The sequence below is a fragment of the Ornithorhynchus anatinus genome, chromosome 11 (genome assembly GCF_004115215.2).
Source record: "Ornithorhynchus anatinus isolate Pmale09 chromosome 11, mOrnAna1.pri.v4, whole genome shotgun sequence".
NCBI classification, from domain to species: Eukaryota; Metazoa; Chordata; class Mammalia; order Monotremata; family Ornithorhynchidae; genus Ornithorhynchus; species Ornithorhynchus anatinus.
In genome coordinates this window covers 27817865-27834236 of record NC_041738.1, presented here as the reverse complement: position 1 = coordinate 27834236, position 16372 = coordinate 27817865, and the positions used below count along the sequence as shown (strand labels likewise).

Sequence of the window (16372 nt, the reverse complement as noted above, 5' to 3'; positions counted from 1 at the left end):
AATTTTTTTCAGTGAAGTCCTACTCCAAGCAAAAAACTAAAAACACTCAATAACGACAATAGTAAGTTTTCATTTCAAAAAATCAAGGGTATTTCTTCGAAGAGTGCCCAAAGTAAACTTTCAAAGATCTTTCTTGGCTGAAGCTAGGGATAGGTGGGTTGTAGTTACCCTCCCATTGAACAGCTCAATCCTCCTGGACTTGGGATGGGAAACTTGATTTCTATGTTGACCGTTTCTCCACACAAGTGTCCCCAGACACAGGGAGGTCACTCCTTTCATAAACGTCACTTCAGATGGATGACCAGGAATCCTATTTTTGATTAGAATCTACAAGTATTTTCTCTTATCCTTGGGTATCTTCAAAATGACAAGCCATCCCAGAATCAGTGAGAGGTGGAGAACAACTAAATAATAATAATAATTATGGTGTTGATTATGTGCTTGCTATGTGCCAAACACTGTACTAAGCCCTGGAGTAGATACAAGATAATCAGAGCAGACACAGTCCCTGTCCCACATGGAGCTCATAATCTGAACGGGAGGGAGAACAGATATTTCATCCCCACTTTTACTGATCAGGAAACTGACATAAAAAAGTCAGGTGACTTGTCCAAGGTCACAGAGAAGGCAAGAGGCAGAGGTGGGAAAAGGATCCGGGTCTTCTGACTCCCAGGTCAATGCTTTTTCCACTAAACCACAAAGCTTCCCCCCCAAAAAAGCACCAAAAAAAGGCAAAAACAAGATGAAACGTCCTTCCTCCCAGCCCTGATGACTGAGTTGGAATGCAAGCCTGTAAAGTATATTAATTAATTTCATAAATTAAGATTTAGGGTTTCTTAGACTGAAATGCAAATATATGCAAAATATGCAAATTACCTCACATCTTTGGATATAGTGAAAAAAAGTTTGGTCTCTTGAACTTAGAAGGTCACTTTACTTCTCCTGTTCTTGTCTTGAGACGAAGGCATAAATAGGACCCTGCTGAAATCTCCAGAACTTAACCCAGGGTGATCTCAACATGTTCTGAAGGTCACTCTACCTGCTCTCCGAAGAGATCCTCCATTTTTATCTAGAACTAGATTCAACAAGTTACTAGTTTTTTTTCCTTCAGCTTTTCTTTTCCCCTTGTTTGCTGAAACGTTTTTCAAAATAAACCAGTTCAGCAGTTCCTCAAGGACTCTTAGTAGCTCATTTGAAAAGAAAATTTCAGGAGTAAATAACGAGAGGAAAATTTTAATTACAAATGTGCCCAATAAACAGTAAAGAGGAATTCAAAGAGGAGTCACAATGCTTTTTCAGGGAGTTATTTAAATTGCTGTCAAACACCTTTCTGTGAACTGGGCTATCTTTATTTCCAAAACATTTGACTCGACACATAAAGTAAATATTACAAGTTCTTCAAGGTTAAATTTGTGTTTTGGATCCAAAGAACTTCACAAACCAAAAAAAAAAACCCTAATATTTTAAAATATTTAATATCTTAGCTTTCAAGGGTTTTTCATAACACACGCTTGATCGGCAATGAAAAAGAGACAGAGAATGCTACTTTGGCATCTTCCAATTTAGAAATGATGATGCAGGAAATCAAAAAATGCCTGAACTCTTACAGTGTTAATCAAAGGGTTAAGTGTTGACTGTATAACTGAAAATTAACTAAGAGCCTCCTTCACTTAGCTGTCCAGCAATGATTAGACTAAACAAGAACTGAAGATTGTGTAGCATTAATGCATGCACATTAAAAGACAAATCATATTAGGATTTTGCATCGGGTTTGACCATTGCTTGACAAGCCCTCTGGTTTCTATAGAAAGAAATTATCCCTCCTTACCACACAAAAGCTATCCTATAGCCACATAAAGGACTCCGCATGGGGCGAGTCCGAAACAGAAGTAAGTGAAAAGGACCAAGTTCTTCATTCTAAGTTCTGACTCCTGTAACTAGGCAGCTGGGCAATAACCACCCTCCAGATCAAAGTACAAATTACTTTATTGAGGATGGGAATTTTGATCTTCCTCCCATAGAAATTAGTTGATTTTTATCTGTACCATGATGTTATAAAAAATAAAGACAGGGATTGTGCAGCCACTTGAAAGGTTTCCTAACTGGGACCCCCAATGATAACGAGATTAGAATTCTTGTGTCAACTATTCATGTCCCAGGAAGGCTTTCAACAATGAACAAGGTTTATTTTCTGATAAACCAGAGGAAACAATTAATGAAAAATTCATTATTTCAATAGTCAATTTCTCATCTATCAAAATTCACCTCCTCACCCAGTTTTTCACGGCCCTAAATCACAAATATGATATTTGCCGTAAAGAGATCATTGTCTTTCTTAAATGTTTATGCGAAGTCCAACCCCTCAAAGGTGCATGCTACAGAATTTAAATACTTAGGTCTGCATAATTTTATAAATCACAAAAAATGTATACCCAGTTTGAACAACTTCAATAAAGTGACAGCATTTATCAACTATTTGAAAAACCATCCAAGTCAAGTGGAAGTAGGCATTATTGGAAAATAATGCTGAATTACAGCTTTAAATCACCATGTATTTCAGAAAAAGACTTTCGACTTTAAACAAGTGCAGGCTTAAGAACAGCTTGGCAAGGCATTTCCAAAAGTGAAGGATAGTTTGGTCGTCCTGAAACTTTCCCATGATCTATTGCATGCAAATCCCCATGATACGCAAAATGAACTGGTTAGTAAAACTGCACCAATGGGGAGAAAAATTGAGAGGAAATCAACTAAAAACAGAGCACACACAAGTTATCAGATCCATGATCTGAAAAAAGAACCAAGTGCCGACTGACTGGCCTTTAGGTTCTAAAACGATGAGTCCAGAGAAGATTAACATTCCAAACCGTTGGGTGTTCCAACCATTCAATGCCAGAAGTCTAGATTAGACTACCAAATTAAAGTAGGTATCTCTGATAGAACTCATTCAGAAAGAGGACTCGGAGAAAATCTCTACTCTTAAGATTAAGTCTTTCCCTGTCTGAACATAAAAAAAAATTGTTTACTTTTATAGTTTCACACACCGCTATTTTTTCACCCTTTTAATTTTCCTTCTACTATTGGACAAAGGTCATAACTTAACACTTGACCTCTTTATTTTAGTTGAACACTTCTTTAAAAAATACAACTTTTTAGTTGTTTCAAAAATCATGAGCTGAGTTTAATGAGCAGGTTTGACCATATTGCAATAGTGAGCACAACTCCTTTCCAGGCTTTAGTCTCTAATGGTCATCTGGTAGCAAACATACAACACACCCCAAAGTCGAGAGTCCTAGCTGAATGGCCAATACAATTAAATAGCTTGACTTGCATTTTCAATGGGATTTTGAAATGTCCAATAGGCTTTTATGGAGAAAAACCTGTTGTTTATGATGTTGTAGAGTTTACATCGCTTGGTTTTAAGTTTTTTTTTAAAGCTTTAAAAATATTTCTAGTAGCAACTTGGTTTAGTGGAAGGAGCACTGGCTCAGGAGTCGAAGGACATTGGTTCTAATCCCGGCTCCGCCACTGGTTTGTTGTGTGACCTTGGGCAAGTCTCTTAACTTCTCTGTGTCTCCATTACCTCATCTGTAAAATGGGGATTAAAAGTGTGAGCCCCACGTGGGACAACCTGATTAGTCTGTATCTACCCCAGCTCTTAGAACAGTGCTTGGCACATAGGAAGCGCTTAACAAATACCATTATTATTAGGACTTCTTTTTATTTCCTGGCTAGCTAAGGACAAATGTATTATTGTATTTTTCAAAGACAGTATTAAACGTAGAAAAGATCAAATTACATACAGATATAATATCAATAATACATGTGTATATGTATATGTAAATATGTATAAATTCAGATATTACAAGTTCAGCTCACTGCCCTCTCTAGTCATCACGGTACCTGCAATATTCAACTCTTTAAGAACAGGTATGCATATAGTATCTCGTTTTCAAACTTGAATTCATGATGGCTTTGTCAGTGGACATACTATAATTTACAATTTAAAAGGCAATTTTAAGGTCATGTTATTATCAGTTTTTTAAAAAAATATTTAAAAAGCTGCCCTCTGTAAATGGTAAGACATAAAGGAAGGTAGATCAAGACTCTAGAATATTTTCTTCTCTGATACCTGAGGAATTTATATATGTAACTTACACTACGGCTAATGGGAATTATAGACATAAATGTCCCTTGAATTAATGCAAGAACAAACCCCTTAGGGGCCCTATCCCACAGCTCTTCCATGAACCTAAATCCCATCAAAATCAATGGGAATTACGTGCATGTGAGAGCTGTGGGCTTAGTATAATGGTAATATCACTATAATTAAGGCTGAATAGGCATTTCTGTGATTAACCTTGATTTTTAAGGAATCTATATTTTGGTCTTTACAGTCTGAATAGAGCTACGGCTTCATCTTTCCTTTTGGTGACTTCAATAACGAAACAACAAAGAAGCTTAAAAAAAATTGGGAACGGTCACAAATGCTTGATTGAAAAGTCCAGATGTGAATGAAATAAAAGGGCAACTAACTTAATAAAGCACAGGATTATCCAAAACATTAGGCAAGGGGAGGTTTTTGGCTAAGGAGCAGCACAGGGGAAAAGGGGAAGGAGCTTATAATAGATGCTTTTAGGAGATGAGCTCTACCTTGGTAATGAAGGGCATCAGTTAAATAGAAAATGGGTAATCAAGGTTATACTATTCAGATGCAGAACTTTCAGGAGAATGTCAGTACAGGCCTATGGTGATCATTTTTTCTATATCAAAATGGTATTTAATCTCATTGCAGAGCCACAGATTAATAATAGCAGAAAAGTATTTTCACCAAATCCCCTTCCCTTCCGTATCCCTTCCTGCCACCTACATCTCTGTCCCCTTTCTTCTCTTAAACAAGGCACTTTATTAACAACTCAGCTAGGCCCTTTCATTTCAACTTCCCCCAGCCTTACGGTGCACCCTACTTATCCCTATTCATAAAAGAGTCTCTCTTTCTTCCTTAATGACAATCTTAAGAATAAGGGGTGTCGGGGGAGCGGGGGGGAAAACTGTATCTACTGCTCTGATCTGTTTTCTTTCCCCAACAGCCCTGATCAGATAGGTGGGCCTCAGAGACAGTCTGGGTACGTATGCTCTTTTATGTTCGGAACCACTCGCCGCTCACCTACAGCCTAAATGTTCTCACTTTGAAGACTGGAGTACGATGTCAAAAGAGAAATAACAACGTGGTATGGTCGGAGGCCTTTTTCAGAGTGCAAAAATGAACTAACGGGAAGGAAGTCGAAGATCTCATTTAGAAAAACAAAGTTAAGGTCAGTTCAGAGATCTCCCAGCAGGGTCCTACCTTATGAATTCCCAAATCTCAGAGGCTGTCAGCTGCAGAGACACTACTCTTTCCCAGGAGCGTGGAATTCTGGACAGTGGACTACTAAGCATCTCTCCAGCCGATCGAGAGGTGTTGAGGAGTTCAGAAGACCTCGGAGGAGGTTCGGTCAGGACCTTCTCAGGTGAGTAAGCCAAAGGGGGCAGGAAGAATCACAGAGAAAGTCTAAAATGTGGTGGATGAAAAAACTCATCACATAACACAACTGATTAAAACCAAAACCAAGGCCGGAACCAAGCAAGGAAAGCTAAAGCGACCCATCCGAACCCATAGCTGAGAACCAAAACCTCTTCTGAGGCTGGGACGGAGGATAAAGTCACTTCACTTTACAACACTGCCCTCTAAACACAAAGAGCATCCCTTGAAATGGATCTGCTGGACGCAGCACGGTCAGCAGCTAACCAATCGATCAATCCATCAATTGTATTTATCGAGGACCTACTGTGCAAACCGCTGTACTAAGCGCTTGAGTGAGTACAATATAACACAGTTGCTAGTCACACTCCCTGCCCACAGGAACTTACAGTCTAGAGGAGGAGCTTACAGCCTACCATTTAAAGGGGTAGGATACCAGCAGATCAACTTTTAGAGGTGCTCTTTTGCACCACTTCTCTGCCTTCTGCTTTAACTTCCCAAGGACCACTATTATGCAGTTCCTTTTTAAGAAGGCTCCTCCAGAGGCTTATTCAACTGAATTCTTTATAAATAGCCTCCCTTATGCAAACCTTCCTCCTGCTCCCTGTTTGTAGATATTTGATTTCTGTCTACCTCCCCGATTAGATTGTAAGTTTCTTGAAGACAGGGATCTGGTCTCCCGCTTCCCTCCCAAGCACTTGAAACAATCCGTCAGTGGTATTTATTGAGCAGTTGCTAAGTGCTTGTGAGAGTACAGTAAAATAGAGTTGGGAAACACCACCCTTCTCCTTGTCTCTCGCACACAGTAGAAACAGCAGAGCTTAGTTTAGAAGCAGTATTACTTAGTGGACGGAGCAAGGGCCTGGGAATCAGAAGGACCTGGGTTTTAAGCCCTGCTCTGCCACATGTCTCCTGCTTGACCTTGAGCAAGTCACTTAAATTCTCTGTGCCTCAGTTACCTCATCTGTAAAATGGGGATAAGAATGTGAGCCCCATGTGGGATAGTGACTGTGTACAACCTGATTAACTCGCATCTACCCCAGTGCTTAAAAAAAGCGCTTGGCACATAGTCTCTGCTTAACAAACACCATTATCATCATCATTATTATTATTATTATTAAGGTCAATAAATGCAATCAGTTCTCTTATAACATGATGAGGGATAGTGGTGGGATGCTTCTGAAAAACTTCGCATTTATGAAAAGTTCCTTACAATAATACATTGATTAATGTCACAAACATGCACAAAACTACTTCTCTCCATACCTCGCAGGGCTTTTGTTCCAGAGACATTGTGAAGGACATTTCCTAATTCCTCAAGAGTCTTCAATCCAAAGTGTGTAATGAATACCCATTTTATAGAAGAACTGACTATACTACTGTTTGATTGATATGTACCCTTCTACAATTCTGGGCCAAAACATTGCAGTCCCACCCTATCCAGATAATGTATATAATAATATATATCCAGATAATATACATAATTTAGTATTTTTGGTACTTTACAGGTACCCCAGAAATAATAATAAGACGAATAATGACTGTAATAATAGTATATTTTAAGTATCTACTATGTGCTAAGCACTGTACTAAGTGCTGGGGTAGGTACAGTATAAACAGATAGGATGAAGTCTCTTTCAGCTGAAGTTCATGGTCTAAGTGGGAGGGGAAACAGGTATTGACTGAGTCCCCATTTTACAGATGAAGAAACTGAGGCCCAGAGATGTTAAATGATTTGCCCAAGGTGCCACAGCAGGCAAGCGGCAAAGTCAGGATTAGAACTCAAGTCCACAGGCTTCCAGACCATATTCTTTCCGGTAGGCCACACTGCTTCTCTGCTGGTGATATCCTAGTGAAAAAATGCAGGATCAGATCCCTGCTATATTGCAAACCCCACAACTAGATTGTAAAATCTATGAGGGTAGAGATTGGGTCTATTAACTCTACTGTGTTCATTCATTCGTTCATTCAATCGTATTTATTGAGCGCTTACTATGTGCAGAACACTGTACTAAGCACTTGGGAAGTACAATTCAGCAACATATACAATCTCTGCCCACAATGGGCTCACAGTCTAAAAGAGGCGAGAAAGACATCAAAACAAGTAAACAGGCATTGGTGGCATCACTATAAATAAACAAAATTATAGATATACACACATCATTAATAAAAATAAATAGAATTACCATTATAAATATGTACATATGTGCACAAGTGCTGTGGGGCCGGGAGGGGGGTAGAGCAAAGAGAGTGAGTCGGGACGATGAAGTGGGGAGAAAGGGAGCAGAGGAAAAGGGGGACTTAGTCTGGGAAGGCCCCCTGGAGGAGGTGAGCTTTCAGTAAGGCTTTGAAGGGGAGAAGTGCGCTAGGTTTGGCGGCTTTGAGGAGGGAGGGCATTCCGGGCCAGAGGTAGGACGTGGGCCAGGGGTCGACGGCGGGACAGGCGAGAATGAGGCGCAGTGAGGAGGTGAGCGGCAGAGGAGCGGAGCCTACGGGGTGGGCAGTAGAAAGAGAGAAGGGAGGTGAGGTAGGAGGGGGTGCTGAACAGCTTTGGAGAGTGTTCTTCTAAGCACTTACCATCGAGTTCTGCACAGAGTAAGCACTCGATAAATATGATTGATTTCTACTTAGACTGTGAACCCCGTGTGGGGCCTTAATATCTGGTATCTACCTTAACACTTCAAACAGTGCTTGGCACATAGTAAGTGCTTAACGAATCCTACAGTTATCCATTTATGAATTCATTCAATTGTATTTACTGTGTGCAGAGCACTGTACTAAACTCTTGGGAAGTACAATACAGCATTAAAGAGAAACAGTCCCTACTATTATTATTAGTATTCACTGATGGATGGATGGACCAAAAGTAGCAAGTCTCCAGTTAAAACTGAAAGTATTTAGAATTGACGGTCTGTTGTCAGCACTTGTGTTCATTCGGTCTTTGACCTGGGACTCCTGATGCCACCCACGAGAGAGTCAGTGGTAAATGCCACGTTGTCCTGGAAACTAGACTTGGAGGACCAGTCCATCAGCCTATACAAACCTCAGCCCATCCTCCTAGTTGACATTATTTCCAGAATTTCCATCACAGACACAGATTTTGAAGTTTGCTCACCAAATCCAACAACCATTTAGTCTAAGTCTTCATCTCTCAACCTGGGCATTCATTTTGACTTACTTAGATTGTGAACCCCACGTGGGACAGAGATTGTGTCCAACCTGATTAAGTTGTATCTTGCCCACACTTAGAACAATGCTTGATACGTAGTTAAGTGCCTAAGAAATACAGTAATAACAATCATAATAATAATTTTAATGTCTTTCAGGTGATTATCAACTTGGAATAAGTCCTTACAAGACTACCTAACTTTAGCCTTAGTAATTTTTTTTTCTTTCCAGGAAATGTACCTTTTTTCCTCTAGTATTGTTTCAATCTAATGCCGGAGAGACTTTCTCTAATACAAATTTGTATTTTCTTTTTTGGTTTCTCCAGAATCCATCTTCAAGAGAAAACATGTGAGAGTGGTCATATGGGAACATTAATTTTCTTCTACCTCAAATCCAAGATCTCAAATCAATGAAAGGAAGAAATGAAAATGCCACCACACATATGAGAGCAAACATCTTCCAGGCTGATTAGCAGTGGAAATGTAAGACAGAGTCACATAGAGTCGTACAGCTGGAAGGGAACTCGATGAGGACAAGGATTTTTAAAAATTGTCCTCAAAGAGGAGTATTCTGTTATACGGTTATGTAAACCCCCTTAATGTTGAGAGAGAAATGTAAATTGAGAGTTCAGCTTAGTCACAAGGCTTGTAAAAAGACGACATCCAAAGATGTTAAAAGGCTGTAATTGTCCTCATTCAAGCTGAAAAAATAAATCTATTTGCTTTCTCCATTTATGATACTCTTTTTTAAAAAAAGTTCATCTATATTCCCTTGAGCGCTTTTTTTGTTGTTGTTGTTTATTCAAGGCACTTTAAAGACACCTGTGCAATTCAAAGCCAACTTTTGAGCAAAAGGCAACCGCCTTCAGAAAAAAAATGTTTAACTCAGATTTTCTTATACCGGATAAACTTGTGCTTGTTCCATAGAACAAATCTGAGTGTCTTTTAATGGGCGAGTAGATTTTATAGGCCTGTTCTAATGTAAATTTCCTTGGTCACCTAGGGTTCCCACGGTGTGTAAGCCACATAATGTGTCAGCTTTCTCTTCTGTAGATCACAATTTCTGATCTCAGCATTGCTTTCACTGCTGGAAGCTAAACTGATACTGATGCTGTAACTTCCTCTCTTCTCACTTTCCTCTCCGATAATGAATGGGTTATTGGCCTCTAGCATGGACACAAATATGACAATCAGACTCCTCATTATATAAGTCTTCTGTGAAGGCAGTGCCGGACAGCAGAGTTAACTTGCTGAGTGCTAGAGATCTTAAGTGTGTTCAGAAGTTAAGCACTCCAGGGAGAGAACAATACCTTTGTCAGTGCAGTGGTCCAAGTGAGTGGAATTTTATTGAAAACCTTCTCTAACGGGTTGGTTTCTTTTTTCATATTTCCATCTATATCATCAGAAGCTGTTTCACCAAACCTTGCATAGGGTGAAAACACTTTAGAGGCTCTCTCTGCAAATGAAATATGAAGTACTAACCTTTTTTCATATGCCCAGATGTTAAGTTCATTTTCATCACATTTATGCAAATTTCATTTGAACAGTAAATCAAAAGAAAGCTTAAATCATTGTGTAGTATTAAGAAATCAACAGTAAATCCGGTTTACTCGCGGTGATATTAACATAAAGTCACACTTAAGGGAGTAAAGAAAAGGAACAGATGTCTGTAAGGTTTCCAAGGTAAAGATCAACCAGATAGATTTGGGATTTCTGGACATCATAATATACGAATCCACGTATGGGGCTCCAAACTCATTGAAACTGGATTGGATTTAAGACACGATTTGTTTTATGGTGTCTCTGTGGCTCTTATACAAATCCAAACCCTCTAAAGTTGAATCAAACTTTAAAGAAATGAAAAAAATCAACAGCATAAGGGGTCAAAAATGACGTTAACGTTCAGGCTGTATAAATGGCAAGGCTCAAAGTAAGAGTCTTGCTGTATTCGGGAGTCTGAGAGCTAGTTAGTCCTCTCATCTATGGTGGGGGGGGGGGGGCGGAAAAACTTAATTCATAGGGACTCATAGGGCTTGCATTTGTCAAGGAGCAAGACGTCAATGCTATCATTATCAGGCAAATCAGCCAGGCGTTTAATGGTAGAATCAGGAGACATTTGCTCTCCACTATCAGAATGACATCATAACTAAAACAGCCTTCAGCAAGAAGCGCCTATTCACAGAGAAGAGAAACATAGTGTAATACTTGGGTTACCCCCAGGCACTTTAACTCAACCGGGTTTTTGGCGTCATTGTACCCCTTTCTACAGGGGCGTCTACGCCCTCCCTCTAAAATTGCACCATGATTTTATTTTTTAATTAGGATTTCATTTTCACAAAACATGACTTCTCCCCCAGGTTCGCCCCTCTCCACAGAAGAAAAAAAAAATTAAACCTGAAAGACTGCAACACCCAGCCACCCAGTCGAGCGAGGACTGGATTGTTTGATGGTAACAGATAGACTTTAACTAGAGGATGGATGGTATTTGCAACAGATTTTTCAATTCCTAAATGAGCTTCGGTTTTGAGGCCAATCTATGGACAATCTGCTATGAGCAACTAAGAGTTAGAGCATTTTTTAAAGTGGAAAGCTCATCCTTCTCCCCCCCCCACCTTTTAAAATACACACATACACACACATCATAATCTTTGAGTAGCAGGGAGGTATTGAGTGATGAACCGCTGAGTGATCAGTTAACATGAAAAGCAGCACATTAGATTTCCCAGCACCTCGAAGTACAGACCCACAAATTCACAGATCCAGAATTACGATTTGTCAAAATATTTTTTTTTTCAAAGTATCGCTACAGGTACACGCATCGTACAAAAGCTTCACCTTGCCTAAGAAGTCGGAGGAAAAAAGTTATGAAAGCAGCCCGAAAACCTAAAGTCCCTGAGGCTACAGAAAAATCCCGCTATTGAGAAGCCACCCCCAGAGACCAGAGAGGGAATGTATAGCTTTCAGAAACCCTTCTCATCGTATTTGCACTTAACCTATTGATGTACTTATGCAGGTCACTTACTTTGGAATATGTTTGAACCGTTTTAAATCATGCAGATCGCCGCGATTTTCACTTGGGTTTGCACACAAGTTTCATGGAGGAAGGAGGAGGAGGAGGAGAAGAAAAAAAAAAGATCCAATTATGCAAATCTGCTCCGGGATAGGTGGTGAATATTCAATATGACGAAGCTACTGTAATAGTTCAATGCAACACACTGTACTGGGCAGATTTATGAGGGAGCGTCACCATTACGCCAGGTCCTGGTCGCATGAGCATCTTGAAGTTAATTAAAGCTGCAATGTCCACTTTTCCAGAGACCCTCCCCGGTCAGGTTTACTATTTCAGCATCAAACCCGTTAAGGGTATCGTTTTCTCTCTCACCCCACTCCTTACAACCTCCTCCTCTCCCCCCTCACCCCCTTGTCTCTCTCCCTCCCTCTTTTCGTCTCCTTCCCCCCCTCTCTTTCCCCCCCCTCCTTCCACTCCACTGACTGAACAATGAACAAAGATTTGAATGATAGAAGGGGGGGAGAAAAAAAACTTGTCACCAGGATAATCAATTCCCATCATAACAAGTAAAAATACAGTTACTTAGCAAACTCAAAAAGAAACCCCCTTCTTCTCTCCCCCATCATCACCCCCTCCCGAGCTTGTTTCACACACATACATACACACACACGATCCACACACACACACACACAATCCACACACACACACACACACACACACCCCTTTTCCCGGTCTTTCTCAAGTTTGCCAATCCCCTTTGGAGCAAGTCTAAAAACGGCAGTCATCCTTGTTTTGTGGAGTGAATGAGGCCAAACAAGGCTTCTAAACTTAATTATGACACTTAAAAATAGTCGCCCTCCCCCCGCCCCCCCAGCCTTCCTACCCCCACCAGCCCTGGAGGCTAGCTAACCCCCCGCTATCTCTATCAACTGGGCCAGATCAGCTCAACCAACACGGCCCCTGTTGGATTTATTTTAAACTGCACAGCACCGAAAGGGCACTACATGCTATAGCACAGACAGTAGTAACACACACAGACACACAGACACACCACACACATCACACTCGCAGACATATACACATACGCCTTTTGGGGAGTGGGGTGAGGGGGGGACGACTACCAAGACCAGTTGCCATACAATTGCCTGTTATCTATGCCTTGTATTCTTATTGTTTGTCCATGCATTTTGAATAACAAACAGGGCAGGCTCTGTGGGTCTGGCTTGCAAAGACTCCTCTTACCCAGCTCATTTTCTGCTAAAGTGAAAATGAAGAAAGCTGACAAATCACGTCTCCTCCTAGACACTATTATAGACATAACAATATCCGCCAAACAAAACCCTTTAAACAATAACATCCAGCCAGATAAATAGGCTGCTTACCCCCCCTCCCCTTCTCAGCCCCCACCCCCATATTTTAATACAAAACTCACCCCCCTCTCACCCCCTCAATCCCCACCCTTCTCCCCTAAAAAAAAAAACAAAAGACAAACATTTACCAAACCCCACTGGATTGTCTAAATATTTCTCCAAGAGACAGATAGCAGTCACCGACTCACAACGATCAGGATGCAGAAGTCAAAAAAACTTAACTTTCCACCTGTCCCCAGTGAAATCTCTGCTGTAGTTTCCCTGGAAGAGCTAGAGACCAAAAAAAGCATCTCCCTCTCCCACCCCCCACCCCGATCCCTTTCCACCCTCCCCCCACCTTCTTTCTGTTGTTTTTTTTTTAGTTCCCTGGCGTCTGTGTTTCAACCTCCCCTCACATTATATATATATATATATATATACATCTATATACATAGATATCTATATTTTAAATTATTTGCAAAACTGCAACAGATGGGCGCATTGAGATCTGGATTCTTTCCTACTCATCATCAAAGAAAAGCTTCTCTCTCTCTCTTTCTCTCTCTCTCTCTTTTCCTAAAATATATCCCGAGACCCGCCTACGACTGTTTTCCTCAATACTTCATCTTTGCAAAATAATTCACGAAGCAATTCAGCAGGATATCAGCCCAGATCAGAGCAGCCCCAGCCACGCATCTGAGCCGAAGTGGGAAGAAAAAAAAAAAGCTCTCCACACTTTCCCAAGACGTCCTCTCCTCCATCCTACACTCCCCCCCAACCCCTTAATTCCCTCCCAAGCCCCCCCTACCTCTTCTCCTCCCACCCTCAGCCACTCTCCTTCACTGGTCCTGCAGCCCCCTCCTCCCACCCCAAATCCAACACATCTTTGGGTCCGAATCTGCTCTCTCCCCCATCTCCAGATCTTTCCATTTAAGTTTCCCCTGTAACCTGTTACTCTGATTTTATTAATTTTTCCTGGTGCATTGATAGACATATATAGGCATAGACATACACAACATATAGCGATAGATATACATGTCTCTGTCCATATTTAATGGCCCCGTGTTTGAGGGTGACAGGTGCTCCCAAGCTCCAGGGCTGCGTTTCCAGGCGGGTTCTCTACCTTGGCTCCAAAGGTTTTAAACCTGAGCTGACATTTAGTGCACACACTTGAATGTCATAACGCTCCCTCAAAGCATTATGCACGGCTCCCTATTCATAAGAGGTCGATTAGAGCACAAAATGGCAGGTCTCTCCGGCACTTGAATCTCACAAGTTTGACACATGGTATGCATCAGCTAACTTTGATTAAAAAAAAAAAATGGTTACAAATTACACTCCGGCGGAGCCGGAATTCTGCGAGGAAGAGAGGGAGGGAGAGGAGTCTGTGTGTGTGTGTGTGAGAGAGAGAGAGTGTGTGTGGGGAGGGGGATTGTTTAAAGTCACTTTTGCAAAAGTTTACTGGGCAACAGTTTTTCCAATTTCCCCCCTTCCTCCAACTGATCCCCCCCACCCCCGCCCCTTGCAAAACTTTCTCCTGCAACTTAGGCTCGGGTTGGCTGGGAGTGGAGCTGGGGGTGGGGGGGGTGGGGGGGGGTGAGAGGGGTGTTTGTGTGTTTGGGGGTTGGAGGAGGGAGACCTGGAAATTGGGGTGCGCAGGGAAGCGCTCCCTTGGAGCTGCAAGACTGAGAATCCGGGACAGCTCTTCTGCAAAGTAACGGTTTTGGGGAGAGCCCGGGGGTTGGGGGGTGAGACGGCCCAAGTCCTCTCTCCAGGCTAAGTTCTAGAGCGCCGTTCAATGGCTTCTCGGCTCCTTTCAGAATTTTCTCCTTTTTCCCTTGACAGCATTTCTTGCAAACGTCACAGCTATGGATATTTAATTATACTGTATTTTCTTAAAAAAAAATCCGCTGGGGGAGTGGGAGGGCGGGTGGGGGGAGAAAACGGCAGGCCTCGTTGCGATGAGGAAAGAGGGAGAAAAAAAAGAAAAAAGAAATCCAAAGAGCCCAAACTCACTTTGGCATCTCTGGGTCCCACTGTCCGGAGCCCCCACCCCCTTCCCTTCCCGGCCCCTCCGCGTCTCCCCACTTTTCCCCCTCCCGACCGGCGCCTCTGCAACACCCCCCCTTTTTTTTTTACCTTTGTCTTCCTTACCTTCAACATTTAGAGCAAAGCGTAGGGAGAAACTCCAGCACGTAAACGGAGCGTTGTAAAAGATTGTGTTCAATGAATAATGAAGCATGTCCACATGATTGACTTGATCATTTTCTTGGGCTGAGGGGGAAAAGCACAGCTCCGAAGTCTTACCGTTGCCCACTCCGGTTAGCCTTTCTAACTGTTCCCAACGTATCCCAGGCAAAGAGTGCTTTATTTTAATCTGTCTCTTTTCAGAATCACCCTGTTCATTGATACTGATCACCCAACATCACAAGACATTCGCATCTTTCAGCTTAGACTCCCCCTATCTGGTAGGTGAAATGCATTGTACCATTAAAAAAGCTCTCCATTGTCGTCTTGGCATAATTCACAGCAACTAGATAGGTCTTGCGGCATTTAGCTTTGATGAGCCAAATGCTGAACCCTTGATATAATAATCTACAAAGAATGGTCTGTGATCGTCCATTTTTTCTCTCTGTCTAGCAACTAAGAAACCATTTAACACAGCGCAGCTTGGTCTTGACCTTGAGCTCATGTAAACACACTTATTAAAATCTATCTATTCTCTAAGAGCCACATTCTGATTGTCAGACTCGTTACTCAGACATATATCAGCCCCCTCGCCTGTCATTACTTTGCATTCCTGCCTTTGACTAAAGAATTTTTTTTTTTTTTTTATCCAGCCCGAGAGAGATTGCCACGAAGAGAGAGAAAAGAGAGAGAGAGGGAGAGAGAGGGGGAGAGAGGGGGTTTGGGGAGGGGATGGGGAGGGGATGGGGAGGAAAGCGTAATTCTTACCTGCTCCTGAAACTATTTAAAGTCTTTTTCTTTAAAAAAAACCCACAAAACTCCAGGGTGAATCTTGGTGGACAGCGGGACATGAAGCATCAGTCACAGCTCCGGCGTTTAAGAGAAGTAATCAGCGATAAAATGACGTTGATCTGCACTGTAACCTTGTGGCGTATTTAATGTAAATAAGCCAGTTATGTTGCCAATCGCATAGATACAAACACATAAAAGGTCCTCAGCCTTGCATTTCCATTCTTTCCATTAGAGCTGACTTTATTTACAGACACTATTTAGGGGATCATGATAATTCTAAAACAATACTAGTGCCAAATGATTATGAAAATATGATTTTAATTAATCACGTAGTAGGCAAGGAAATTAG

General features: G+C 41.5%; 1 protein-coding gene across 5 annotated transcripts in view; it reads right to left on the bottom strand.

Annotated features, from left to right (window-relative positions):
• ZNF536 (zinc finger protein 536) overlaps positions 1–16127 on the bottom strand; it is a 337831-nt gene extending 321704 nt beyond the window's left edge. For 3 of the 5 annotated variants that reach the window (XM_029075591.1, XM_029075589.1, XM_029075598.1), the window contains exon 1: positions 15199–15759. The gene's annotated coding sequence lies outside the window, so the exon portion shown is untranslated. Of the gene's footprint in view, positions 1–11707; positions 11919–15198; positions 15760–15999 lie in introns of those variants that run through there. The other 2 variants (XM_029075590.2, XM_039913458.1) reach the window with 2 other exon arrangements.
• Positions 16128–16372: the final 245 nt, after the last annotated feature.